Source organism: Corvus kubaryi, unplaced genomic scaffold (genome assembly GCF_017639235.1).
Source record: "Corvus kubaryi isolate FWS band 111438036 unplaced genomic scaffold, C.kubaryi_AGA036_p1.0 37396, whole genome shotgun sequence".
In the NCBI taxonomy this organism is placed as follows: domain Eukaryota; kingdom Metazoa; phylum Chordata; class Aves; order Passeriformes; family Corvidae; genus Corvus; species Corvus kubaryi.
In genome coordinates this window covers 17698544-17712639 of record NW_024581135.1, presented here as the reverse complement: position 1 = coordinate 17712639, position 14096 = coordinate 17698544, and positions in this window count along the sequence as shown.

Genomic DNA, 14096 nt, shown 5'->3' with positions numbered 1-14096 from the left:
TCTTTCTGCTAACATAATGACAGTGATTTCACATAAAATACTACTGATTTACAGAGAAGGAAGAATACAATCAAGTTTGTATATGGGCCATGTCTATTATGACTTAGAGATTTTTCACATCCCGGTAACCTTACTTCATAGTTTCTCTTCTCATGACCTCCATCTCATAATCATCAATTCTTTCCTCTTAAATTCAACCAGACTAACTCTCCTTATGATAATAATTACCTAATAGGTTTCTAGAAGAAATGGCTTACTAGTTTGTTCCAAAATTCTCAAAGACACTAAGTAAATGAAAATGATCGTATCTTAAATTATCAAGCTAAGAACTCACAATAGAAGAATAATTTACCAATATTGAAAGAATAGGCAATTTACTTTGACAACTTATTTCAAGCAATTTGGGTGTGCAGGGAGCAAGATACCTAGTAATTATTGTGTATGAAATTTAGAAAAGGATATTATCATAATTTTTTTTCTCTGAGAAAAATCACTGGCATTTTAAAGTGAGTTTATTTTTGGCAGTCCAAATTTATCAGTGCTCAAAACTCACATTTCCATAGATTAGACGGACAGCTTTAACTTTCTCAGTATTTAGGAAGTGTATGTGGGGGATCCCCTGGGATTTACTCATGCTGTAAACCACATTGTGATCGCATTTTGTGAGTTCTCTGTTCACTAAAGCCCCTCCAGCCTGTTCACTGCTGTTCTGTGTGTTGGTCCTAAGGGATGTAAACTCAAATAAAGGGTAGTCTTGAAATATAAAGGTATTTTTAGCTTAGAGGAGAAATAAAACTGTGTATGTAAGGGCCAAATTCACTGCTGTTGTAAGGAGATCCACAATCATTTACTTCAGTGGATTTGTGCCTGCGTCTGCAAGTGGATTGGTGTGTTTGGCTCTAGATATGTAAAACAAATAATGAAAAACCTTTGCACAGTAATGTGTGTGTGACAGCTAGATGTACAGGTGGGCTCTAATTTGCATTCTCCCTTCCATGGGATTTTGTACTATTCCCAAAATATGGATATTCTGAGTGCAACAAATGCTCCCCTTCCCGTGAGATGTACCTTTCCTAAGTATATATAGCAATAAATACTTCAACCAGTTAAGTTTCAGAAAAAGTATTCTGACCATCACCCTATTTACCCTTTAAAAATCCCAAGTATACTGATTCAGGATACTTTCCCAAATAAATCTGGATAAATATGATATTTTAAAAAGTTAGGATATTTGCCTTTGAAGTGGGTACAATGCCTGATTGTAATCGAAAAGCTTAATATACAGAAAAAGCTACAGAATAAAGAATGAATATGTAGCCATGTAAATAAGAGTGCAAATAATATAAAGAAGAAGGTAGGGGCCATTGTATACAGTAGATGTGAGTTAAGCAAAGATATGTTTTTAAAACAGTGCAAGAGTCTTCTTTTCTTAAATTAAGGTTTTCTGAAATCCTTCTTGTTCCTATGCCAGGAAAGCAGGTTACTCTTCTGGTCAGGAATATCTCTACCAATTTCAATATAATCACTTCTGATTCCGATTTGGTCTTAAATGTCTCCTTTCTTGGCTTCAGGGCAATAATCATTAATCTTATTACCCTTAGAGATGACATTTTTTTGGAAATATGAAGTGGCTGACATTCTTTTTCTCTGCTGTATGTTATTACATTTTGACCCTTCTGGAAGACGATAGCTGTGCTGCAGGCGTTGGGGAAGCCACCACCTCTGTCTTGTCCTGGCTACTGCAGGGGGCAGGGGATTTCCTGGAGGGGGACAGGATGTGCCTCCCTGGAGGGCAGCTGGCACTTTCTGGGAAAACTTATGTAATGAGGAGATGGTCAGGGAGGAAAACCCAGCCAGCAGGACTTGATCGACAGGGGAGACTGAGAAAGGCAGGGAGAGAACAGCCAGGCAGTCCTCGGAGTCTGACAAAAAGGAGACTTGTCATGCTCAAACTCTAACTTTGCAGCTGAAAACTTTCTGGCCTGAGCCCGAGTCTGGAGGAGAGGCTGCATGTCACAAGGCTGTGGAATACACAGGAGGGTGTATTTGTGGGGAGGAGCTTGTTTTTTCCTCTCTTTTAGCCTGGATGGCTGACTCCTGGCTGTCTCATGTCCTAGGCTGGGGAACCTGCATCTTTCAGGGCTCTTTACACATTTCTGGTGCATTCTGGGGTGCTGCCTTCAATAATGAGCCCAGGCAAGTCTATGTCAGAACTCAAGCTCATGCAAGGGCTCGCCATGAATGGTAAAGCAGTTCATTGCATTGTGAGTGCAGGGTTGATCAGGTTATTGAGGTGTGATTAAACTACTTCCTGGTTATCAAGTATTTGTGAAATGACTTGTTTAACTTTTGTTTGTAAATGGGAAGGATTTTTCAACCAGCTTATAAAACTATTTTGTATTGATTTGCCATAAAACTTTAGGTTCAGCTGTAAACTACTCTCTGACCATAAATTGTCTGTAAATCTGCTAGTACAGCATGACAGGTTTCTTAATTCATTTACTGAGTTTTCCTTTGTATTTTTCTTAATATGTGAGAATGATTGTCTATGTCCACATCCCTGTGCTTCAGGTGGTGGCTCAATAGACATCCTTTAATCATTCAGTCAACTATTAGCAGACTTCTTCAACCTATACACACGTTGAGATCTTTTTACATTGGGCTTACATTTGCTGAAATGAGGCTTTGGCCACAAGCACCTGTGCATATGCCATCAATAAAAGGAGGCACAATGGTTAAATCAAACAAACATCTGAGAATTCTTATGTGCTTTCCTTCCTCAGATTTTGGCTCTGTGTAAGTGCAAGAGCATGTTCATATGGCTGCCATGAGGCCAGCTTGCCTGTTGCACCACTGGTGAATGGCACTTACTTTAGCTTTTTGTGTCAGTAAAATTGGCAAGTCATTTGCAATCAATGGTAAGCAATCTGACACAACTTCTAATTGAGCAGTCTACTAGCAACATTATAGGAAAAGAGATTTTTAGATTTATTTGTGTAATTATACTTTCAATATTTCCTTATCATGTTATTTTATCCTCTCCAATGTAATAATTATTTGTGACTTTGTAGAGACTTCTACACAAATCAAAGTCAGTATCAGTGAATGGGATACAGACAGTACATCCATCCATCCTCAGTGCTCAGAATGTCTTGAAAATAATTATTCCTCGTTTTTTCCTTACAAAAAATTGAGAACAGTAGTATTTTTTCCCCAGAAACATGGTTTTGAATGTTTCAATCCATGACTTTCTGTATTCTTGAGCAGATGCTGCTGTGTGTCTTGAGACCTACCAAAACCAGTATCTCTCCTCTCTCCCCTTTGGTCCATCCCAGGTCATTACTTCTCTGGGAGTGGAATCCCTTAATCCTCCAGCTCTCAGGTCAGGCCCTGTGTTGTAATCCCATGAGTACCAACCAGTAACTACTTTTACAGGTCCAGGCATGGGCCCTCCTTTATCTTTTGAAGCCTGGAACAATAGCTCTGTTTAAAAGGACCCCCAAGCAACTTTTCAGCATACCAAAGTAAAAAGCAGGGGGTCTACACACACATTCACATACCAAAGTTTCCCTGTCTGTCCACAGTTCAGCCAGCACCACCTTGTTGTTCACATCTGGGCCAGGAGGAACAACTTGCTCTTCTTTACAGGCTGTTCTGACTGCTTCTGAATTTTTCAGGCTGACAGTTTTTTCTCACTCTGGACTGTCTTTTCTACTTCATCCAAAAAAGTTTTCCTGTCTGTAGGACAGGATCTTTAAACAGATCAGTGTTTTCTGATCTTCCTCTTCTCAGGCTTTAACACAGGGAGTCCCTCTTTCTAGTTATAAATCCTGGGCCAGTGTTTTGAGGGATGTTCCTTATCTGGGCCATTCTTTAATCTTTCCTTCCCAGTTCTTTAACAAATCCTTTGCAGCTTCCTTTGATTGAACTCGGTCCATTCAGGTTAAGCAGCAACAGAAAACTGAACAGGAAAAAGCCACTTTTAATATTCATAGGAGGATACAAGTATGTTTTTCCAGTTTGTCAACCATTTCCTTCAAAAGTGTCCAACTTGCTAGTTCTTGATGCAACAGGCATGCATTTGCTTTATACTCTGTTTCAGGTATATTTTCATGTGTCACACATAAACCAGTGGTAATCTGGACATACTTATTATCTCTTGGTTACTTGAGGCCTCGGGTTCAGCAGGAGAGCTGAACCTCAGAAGTGTACACTCTAAGAGTGTGGATGTGCAGATGAATACATGCAGAGCAGGATGCTGGGAACAGACTTAGTTCAGGACTATCAATTGAATAGCTGCTTACTGCTGAGATATTAGGAGATATCCCATTAGGAGATGAAATTTTCTGAAAAAAATATAAGAGAATTGTATCCAGTCTTAAAAGTGAAAATTAAAAAAAGGTAGTGGAAAAAAAGGTAGTAGAAGTAGTTGGTAGTGTATGTACAAATTAGGAGTGATAAAATACTCCTTCTAGCTTGATTGGGCACTGATGCCAATGCTATTGCCCAAGGTTTGTGTAAGTGTTCATATTTATGTCTCTTGCTGATGCCAGTCTGCTCTCCCTTTTGTATAAAAGGTCAACATTTTTGGTGTCTTCTCCTTGACTGCCTTCCCTGCCCTGTGTATACTTCTTTATAGTGTTTAGTTGAAACCCACGGAGCACCTGTACCTTGAAGGTTAAGAAATTCTTACGTGTGGCTCAATTCAAACACTCCTGGTGCTGCCCCTGGATCACGCTCTGGGAGAGTCTGTCACATGGCCACAGCATTGTTGTACTCTGTCTCCTTTTGAAAGCTGATGAACTTCTTGCATTGCAGAACTAGCTGGGGTGATTTGTACTGTTACAGATGATACTGCTCTAACTACTGCTAAAGGCAGCTCAGGTTTTGTGTTAGTGGACACAGCAGACTTCATGGATCAATCTTGACCTAGGGTAGACACAGTGACACCTCTGGGCCTTTAGTAAATGCAAGAAGGCAAAAAAATGGGACTGCAGCTGGCAGAGGTCTCCTCACTCCCATGGACAGTATTTGTCCTCTTTATATTAACACCACCCCCACCCCACACCCCCGCCCCAAATCAGAGTAGATCTTGCCAGACTAAATGGATTTTCAGTAGTCATAAGTATTAACCCATGCCTCAAAATGCTAAGTCTTATTTCGAATGGCTTGGAAGTTACAATGGTGGGGTTTTTTTCTCGTGGGGTATTTTGTTTTGGGTTTGGGTTTTTTTGTTTGGTTTGGTTTGGTTTTCTTGGGGGGGTGTGTTTTTTATTCTGGTTTGGTTTGGTTTTTTGGATGCTTTCTTAAAAGGAAAGTGGATGATGTGATTTAAGAATAAAATCTCCTTTAATTTACTTTGATTACTGGACTTAGACTGTCATGCAGCTTCACTCTGATAGTTTCTCTTTCCTTTTCCCCATTACAATAGCTCGGCAACTGCAATGAAATGAACCTAAAGTGACAGCTTGAGACAAGGAGGAAAACTAATATACACTGTGGAGAGTGGGGACCAGCCAAGCAGGTGACGTCACTTGGAGGGGCACTGTCTAAGTGTCAGAGCTGTCACGATTCATTCCCCACATATCAAATCTGCTCTGCTTTTGTGTGGAGCAAGCAAGTACCTTGTTACCTTAGGTACTTGAATCAAATATCCCTTTCATTTGTTTGTATTTACTCAAGTGTGTTCTGAGGAGACTAAAACCAGCTATGTCTATAGACACCAGTCATCAACTAGGTTGTGTGTGCTGGGCTGTGTGACCCAGCAATATGAGCGGCTGTCAAATGTTTGATCTTCTAATATGCACTCTTTTTTGCCTCTCCTGGACTGCTAGTCCTTTTGAGCATCCACTCTACTTGTCATCTGAAATAAGAGTACAAAGCCTGTGTCATGTATACAACAGTCTTTGGTAGTCAGCCACGTCTTCTCCTTTAGGCCATTGTCTTTTCAGCCTAACTGAAGCCCCCTGCTACCATGTGCACGAGCAGTAGAAGCCCTGCTTCTTCCTTTTTTCTCTTCTGCCTATTTTCCTCTTTTGTTGAGTTCACACAGAACTCAGTGTTAGATGAGTGATAACATGTAGTGAAATGCTGTTAAATATATGGGATTCCAAACATTAAAATAACTCTCCTTTCTTGAATTATCTTTCATCACAGGTTATCTGAAAGCCCAGAGAATTTAGCAATACAATGTCTGGGCAGGATGCTTCTGTGCACTGAGCTATAATAAGAACTCATTAGGGACAAGACTCTAAAAGGACAAGGTGGGGGCTGTGGCATCACATCTATGTTAAAAGCTCATACACAGAGTATTGGAAAGTATCGGAGAGGTAATTTCACAGTTACCACTCTCACTGATTTCCGTCACTTTGAGCTGATGCAGGTGTCCACACTCAGTACTATGCACAAGGGCACAGCTATGTTGGTGTCCTCAAAATTGCCAGGTATTGTATAGCCTCATGAACCTGTGTTTTGTGTCTTGTCCTGTTTCCCTTTTTCTAATACCTTTGTGTGATCTTTTCTGGAACTGTGAGCAATCCAGAGTCAGTGATTAGTCAGAGGTGGTCCCAGTTGCTTGCAGGGGAAAAGCTGAACCTCCTTGCTTTAACAGTTAATCTAAAGAAGGCTCTGCCCCTCTCTTCTGAACCAGTTCCTTGTTTGCCCACATGAAGCCAGGGAAGCCCAGCTGTAGTCATGGGCCAGACCTTTTCGACAGTAGACACTAATTATTCCTGTGCTCTAAAGGTTCTTGTTCTGAAAAAAGAGCTGTCTGTGGGGCAGATACTCTTTTAGGTCATCTGGCACTAACTAAGGGTGGGCCAGTGTATTTCTGCTACGCACAGCCATGTTTATCAGGACAGAGTCTTGATGTGTAAATGGAGCACAGCCTGACTCTTACGTGGGAGTCTGGTACTTTATTGACTTGTAGCTGTTTTACACTGTGCCTACTTCCTTGTTAGCAGAGAACAACTCTATCATATAATCAGGTATCTCACAACTATAATGCTTTTTTACAAATATTAATGTATTTCTTTGCCAGATTTACCCAAGAGTATCCTATTCCCTACTCATATATGCAAGACAACCATCCTCATCAAAGTTATGCAAATTTCCAAGTAAACCAGGAGACGTATTTGCAAGAATAATAAGATACCAACAAAGAACCAGAATTACACTCGGGCCTGTCCTGGCTTCCACAGCACAGTGAAGGCTCCTGTAGTAGTAGCTATAGGAAGGAGCTCAAAAATTACCACAGCTGCTCTGCCTGTGTGATTTTTGCCAAGGGAAGAGGGAGGAAAGGAGATGTAGAGGAGAAATGCCCAATATGAACTAGTGTTGTGGGTGGGGCAGAGGAAGGTTTCATTTAATCATTCATTCATTCATCCTCAGTGCCGAGAGTCCTTCAGTGCTGGGCAGTGCTGCAAGCACTCTGATGCAGATTTTCCCAGAAGTACCCTCCCCAGAGGTCATTTTTTCACCAACACTTTTCTAATTTCTCAATCAGTTTCAGTTCAACCAAATTCAAATATACTAGAATAAGCTTTTTTTAAACTTCATTAATATGAAATGTGTTGACATTTTGAATTCAATCCTACTGTCATATTTAAGGAACATATGGAAAACAGTCTGTACAGATTAATCTAAGGAGCATTTTAATGTGGCTTTCCTTGAGTGAACTGGTTATATTATGGATAGATATGTCCTAATTTGAGAAGTGTTGAAACTGCAGGCAAGTGCTTTCAGATGAATTGATGTTAAATAGCAGAATACAATCGTGTATTCTGGACCTTGACCAGAAAGGGGAATGTGACACTGTGACATGGTGCCTAACTAGTCTCTCTTACACTTGTATGCTTTTAATGTTTATACTTACAAAGAAATAGTAAAATAAATAATGGTGCAATCCAGATCATTGGTATATAAGACCCAAAAGCATTGGCAAGATTTCATGGAAATATTCAGCAGAAGAAAGGAAAGAGTTTAAAGAGAGAAGGCAAATGAAGGAGTTGAGAGGTTTGCAAAGATAGGCACCCAACTCTAAAGAGGAATCATTCAAGAAAAAATGATGTGAAATGACTGCTTCACCTCAGTATTGAACCTGATATTTCTAGTTTGTTGATAGTGAAAACAGAGCAGTTCTTCTTTATAAAGCTTTTAGGAGTATCCGGTTTCTGTTCCTAGTTAGGTAAGAATGAAAAGAGCATCTCCCAAAAATCGATACTGGCATTTGCATTAATACTACAACAGACTAGGACAAGAACTTGAAAGTTGTCTTTAAAGTTGTCAGGCCATGCAGGCAGTGTGGCTGTGTTTTCTGTAAAGCCATGCCTCTGCTGCCTGCCTTAATTCAGACTCTATGGATTAAATTAAAATGCTTCCTGTTACCAGGAATACTCTATGCTTTATGCCCATGGATATGTAAATCATGCCAACACAGAAAGAATGAACAAATTAACAGACAGCCTGGAGCAGCAAGTAACTTGAACTATCTTGACAATAAAAAAAAAAACTGTGAAGGAAAGTTGAAGTGCAATTCTTATCTATTGACTAAGCCTGAGAAAGATAATAAATTTATAAATTCTTAAATTCTAGGTGGAACTCTTAGAAAAACAGATAAGGAAAACACACAGTATACAAATCCTGGGAATTCCAGAGGGTTAAGAAGGTAAGAAGCTACCATATATTCTACATTAAGCTCCAAAGAACAACTCACTGTGTATTGAGAGCTTATCATGTTGCTGTGAAAAGGGCATCATAGGAGACCAGCAACTGCAGAACTGCTCTCCTAAAGTTAATGGACTTGGGGGTTAAGGGGAGAGTATTTTTGTCTGCACAAAGCATCAAGGACATTTAGTTTAATAAGTGGCAAATTTTGATTATTTTTCCCCCCAATGCTGGGCCCTGCACTCAGAAAAATTGTGCTATTCAGTGCCCAGAAAGCATGCTTCCAAGAAAATAAGTGCTATCAGTTAGTGTAGTCTGGTTAAGTTGTGAGTCAAACAGCCCTGGAAAATGTACTTATTCTAGGTGCAGTTGAAGGCAAAATGTATGTGTATGAGAGAGGGAAAGAGAAGATTCTTCAGCTGAAGACTGAATATCTGTATACAAACTGTGATTTCAATGAACTTTATTGTACTTTGATCGTGATTTTACATTTCAGCTGGTGTTATCTTATAAATAGTAACTGAATTTCATAAGCAAATGGCCCTCCTGAAACAGTCTACCATGGTAAAGTGAAGGGGATGGATCTCTTTTTAGGATGCTAGGAAATCTATTTCAAGTCCTATCATTAGTTTAATTTATTTCCCTGCCCCCCATTTTCACTAAAATATGTAACCCAGCAGCTTTTTAGCTAGAAATTACGATTTACTTCAGTTTTGTAGGGGTTTTATTTGCAAGTGTACATTAATATTTGAAAGCATGTTCTAGGCTGGGTGATGTGATGGTGTTCCATTTGCTAAATTTATGTGGCACTCATTGAGTTGCTCTGGCCAGTTATAGTTCATTTTTGCATACATGCTGACGGATTCAGTGGCGCTGTACAATAAACATTTTGAGTTTAAGCATAGGAAGTTTACTCTAGTTTGATTGTGGTTGAGAAAGATGAATCACAATTTATTTAACAATAAACATGGAGTGTAACAGTGGAAATAATGGCAGTGCTGATCTAACCTGTTCTCCTGATTCCATCCATATCCAGACCATTCTTTGCTTCTTTCTTTTTCCTTTGCTAATCTAAACTACTTCATTTCCCTGCTACTTGGGTACTTTCCTCTGCTTGGATGTTTGCCTCTTTGGTTCTGTGTTGTGAAAAAATTTCCCAATACTCTCATCTTGCAGGTTTTACTCAACACATTTTTTAATATACTATTATCCTGTTGCATGCTATAGAAGGGAAATCCCATGCACATTTGAAAAGCTGTCTTTAAGACTTCAAAAGTCTGCTTTAAAACTTTCCTTTGCAAAGGAGCCTGCAAAAGGCAGACCTTTGGGTCACTAAATGAACTAATGTCAGTGATGCTGCTGATGAACATTGTCATGTCATAATTCTCCATAAGTCCGTTCTTTTCCACTGCCTTTTGTTTAGTCCTTAGACTGAAGGACATTCAATCAGGAGTCATGTTTTTGTTCTGGGCTTGTGCAACCCTTATCACAATGAAATCTTGCTCTGCAACAAACACTGCTATGGTAATAAAAATAAACTAACAATTATAAGCATAGCCTTACTGTGGGGCAAACTGTCAGTTATTATGTTATTACTTTTAATTTGTTTATGATGTGGTCAGTAAAAACACAAGAAACTCATGAATTTTGTTTGACGAAGAATAGAAAGACATCAGTCATCTTCTGCAGCATGTGTCTGCCAAGTCACCAGTTTTCTGCTACTGTTTTTCTCCCTTATAGTTAGGAGTCCAAATCAGTGCCACATATTCCTAAATAGGGACATCTGTAATGGGCTTCTTGTCCTTTACATGCCTCCTGACCAGATTCCATCATCACTCTTCTTCTTTCTGTGTTTTTAAATGATTGCATTTCTCATATTAGGCAAATCCTGTCCCTTACTTGGATGATGTCATTAATCTTCTTTTACACCATGATATATTACTAAGTGACACACTGCATTGTATATGTATTGTTACTCTACTCACATGCTTAGTGAAGACACTGCTGGCATGTGGAATACAAACGCCAAGTCAGCTGTGAAAAAGTTCTTTTTAAAAATAATGGAAAGTATGTGTGCCAGCAGGACAGACTGCCCTTTTTACTGCAGATTAAAACACAAAGGGATGAATTTTAAGAGAACCAGAAACACTTGCCAGGGCTATGCTGATTATATTGTTTGTGTATGATGCTTTATATTCCAGCCTGAGAAATCACTACAGTAGGAATGTTACCTTTTTGATTCATTTTCAAGTACTAATTGTAAAATTACAACTTTATTCATTGCAAAAAGTTGATTCTTTGTCCGCCTTGGTATTAAACTGATCGTTCTAAAAGACCTGGTCTTGTTTGTTGTTTAGGAAGCATAAAAATCTCTTGACCAGCTCTCCGTGTAGCGAAACTCCTTTTTGTAACTAACAGAAGGGTGCGAGCAAAAATAACAGCCATAATTTTGGGGACTAACTGGTAGAAAGCATGAAGGATATTATAAAATACTCAGTTCAGTTGAATTTTGCATGTTGCCAGCCAGGTGTTACTGTGTCCTGGATGAGCCATTCCACGTCATTCAAAAAAATGGGGAGCAGCACTCAATTTTTTCATTCAGATAGCAAAGAATTTCATAAATTGAAATGCTCTTTGCAAATGGGCAATCTGACCTCCTAGCACTGGCTTGGAGACCATATTCTAAACAGCTATGTCCAGCCACCATAAAGCAACATTATGTAGTCATCAATCCTCTTTCCAGTGGTGTTTTACACCACCTCTGGCCTCTCTGTCGTGCTACATTTTTGCGTAGGATTAAGGTATCCCTGAACCTTGGGGAACATCCATCCCATACCAGTCCTCTCTTGGAGCCTGTAATTCAAGAACTAGCAAGATGCTAACTAAGGGATTGAAGCATATAAATAGTTGGTGGAGAAGATCATAATGGGGACAGAATACTTTTATCTTTAGTTGTCCTCTACTGGATCATGCTTTCACAAACTTTTAGCCCACAACTGGCTCAGTTTTTAAACCATTCCTTATGTTTGAGCTTTCTTAGAGACAAATACTGCATTAAGAAACTTGATGACAACTGAGATGGAAAGCATCTACTCTGGAGGTTTTTTTTGCTGTTTGAGGGAGGAAAAGAAGTCAGTGCAGTGTAATGATGCTCTGGTGGATCGTAAGTGAAAATATTGTCATTGCCTTGGAGAACAATAGAGTTGGCCTAATTCAAAATATGTCTTTCATGTAGTGAAATTCCATTTGTTAAAGCTCTAAGTATGTCTTTCATTACTTTCTTATTACCTATTACACTGTAAAATAAATTTGTTAGGTATTGTTTATTTTAATGAATATTTAAGCAGATTCTCTATTTTTTTCATAAAATATTTTTATGTAATTTCTGAATGATAATTATGAACAACAACATTCACTGTGTATCGAAAATGTTAAATGTAGTACTATTTGCAGACATTAAGCCACCAGTGTTATTTGACATGTTTCGAAATCATGACCCCTTTAGAAGACAGACAGCACTAAACATTCCTTCCATAGCAACTATATTCACAGCAGCAACGTACCAGAGTCAGTCAAACTTAATAGCCCATCAGACATTCTGGGCTGCTGATAGGTTGTCGGGGTTTACACTGTCAGATTTTTTTTGCAATTACAATACAGGAAAAGTGAGTTGCAATTTTTTTTACTACTGTGAGGTTTTTGATCAATACTACAGTTTCTGTAAAGAGGGACCTGTGGGTAGTGCTTCCAAATTTTCCTTTAAAATGCTATGTAAATTTTTTTTTTTCCCAACAGAAGCTGACAAAAGACTTTTTTTTTGATTATTTCTTCCTTGCTTCAACTACCTACTGTCAGTTAGGAAGTCCAGAGTTCTGCACTGAGACGTGAGACTCCTAGTTTGTCTTCTGTGCTGGGAACAGGCTGGAATGCACAACACGTCGGCAAAGCAGCGTGGCTGGTGGCATCATGCATGACAGAGAAGGCCTGATCCCATGCAAGCATTCTCTGAAGTGGAACACTCAAAAGACAAAACCTTGTTCATTTTTAAAATGTAATTTTTAATGTGTTTTTATAAATATTGCCAGAAACTTGTATTTTAAGCTCATAGAAACCTCTGAAGGAAAAACCATATTCAAAACAGTTCATGAGAATACAATTTTCTTGATTTCTCTGAGGCCTTTTTTGAGAAACATAAAACTCCCAAGGAGTGGCAGGAAAGTAGAATAAAAAGGGTTCACATTAAAAATTCAGTTTTGTCTTTCCCTTTCAATACTTTTAAGGGTGGAAAGAAAAACTCTCAAATTTTAATTTTCAAACTGTAAGTCTGTTGTTACACTGCAAAAATGTGAAAGCTTTTGTTTATTGCACTCTTATAATAAGTCATAGCACTGCAGTCTAAATGAGCTTTTTATTCTTGTTACTACAGCATATAATTCATGTACCTGACTTTAACATGTGAAAGATACCATTGGTTTCAAGGTGCCACTGAGGCCATGGGTACATGGAAAATTTACTGTGAGATAAGCCAGGGTGCACATTTGCTTTGTCCTAGTGTGTGTAACATTGCCTCTCTGTGTGCTCTCTCTTCATTCTAACTGTGTGCTACTTCACTTCTAACAAGGGGCAAGATTTTCTGCTCCCTCATATATAAACATCTTAACGTCAGAGATATGTGCTTCCCTCACCAGATTCCTCTTCTAATTGAAATAACTTGCATGACCTTGTGTCTGGCTAGTTACTCACATCTAAAGCAGTATCTAGTGATGTGCTTGTAACTGGTGAGATTAGCATGATATATTTCAGGAAATACTAAGTTCTATGACAACTGTTGCTGTCTGATGCAGAATCTCCTGCTTTAATTGGTTCACAAAAACTATAGGTGTTTTGTGAACAGATGTCTCTGAAGATTTATATGTCTTTATGTTAATTAATTACTGTTCCTCTTTCATGTAAGCTGCTGTTCTCAGAGAGATAATAGGTAGCAGACTGAAGCACTCTAAACAAAGGAGGCAAATCACAGAATTATGAATTAATGTAACCAAAGATGAGGAAAAAGAGGCCCAAATACTGTCAGAACAGTCTTCCATTATAGCATTTTGAAGTGTCAGGGAATGCAAATTGGGCAATGAAACTCAAATTATGTAGACCCAACAGAGGCTGGGTCCATAATAGGAGAGTATAGGAACTTCATTTCCTTCTAGAGCTTAATGCAGTAAAATCCCTTGGTGTTGTATGCTGGTAGTTTAGTGTACTAGATGAGGCATTTTCTTTGAAGACATAAATTGGTCATGATTTTGGTTAGGTTTGTCACCTTAGGGATGACTCTTACTGCTGGTCAGTTTGCTTGTTTGTTTGTTGTTATTTTGCATATCACTGTAGAGGAGTAGAAACTTTGCAAGAAGAATTAAACGGTCTTGCTTCATTTTCTACTT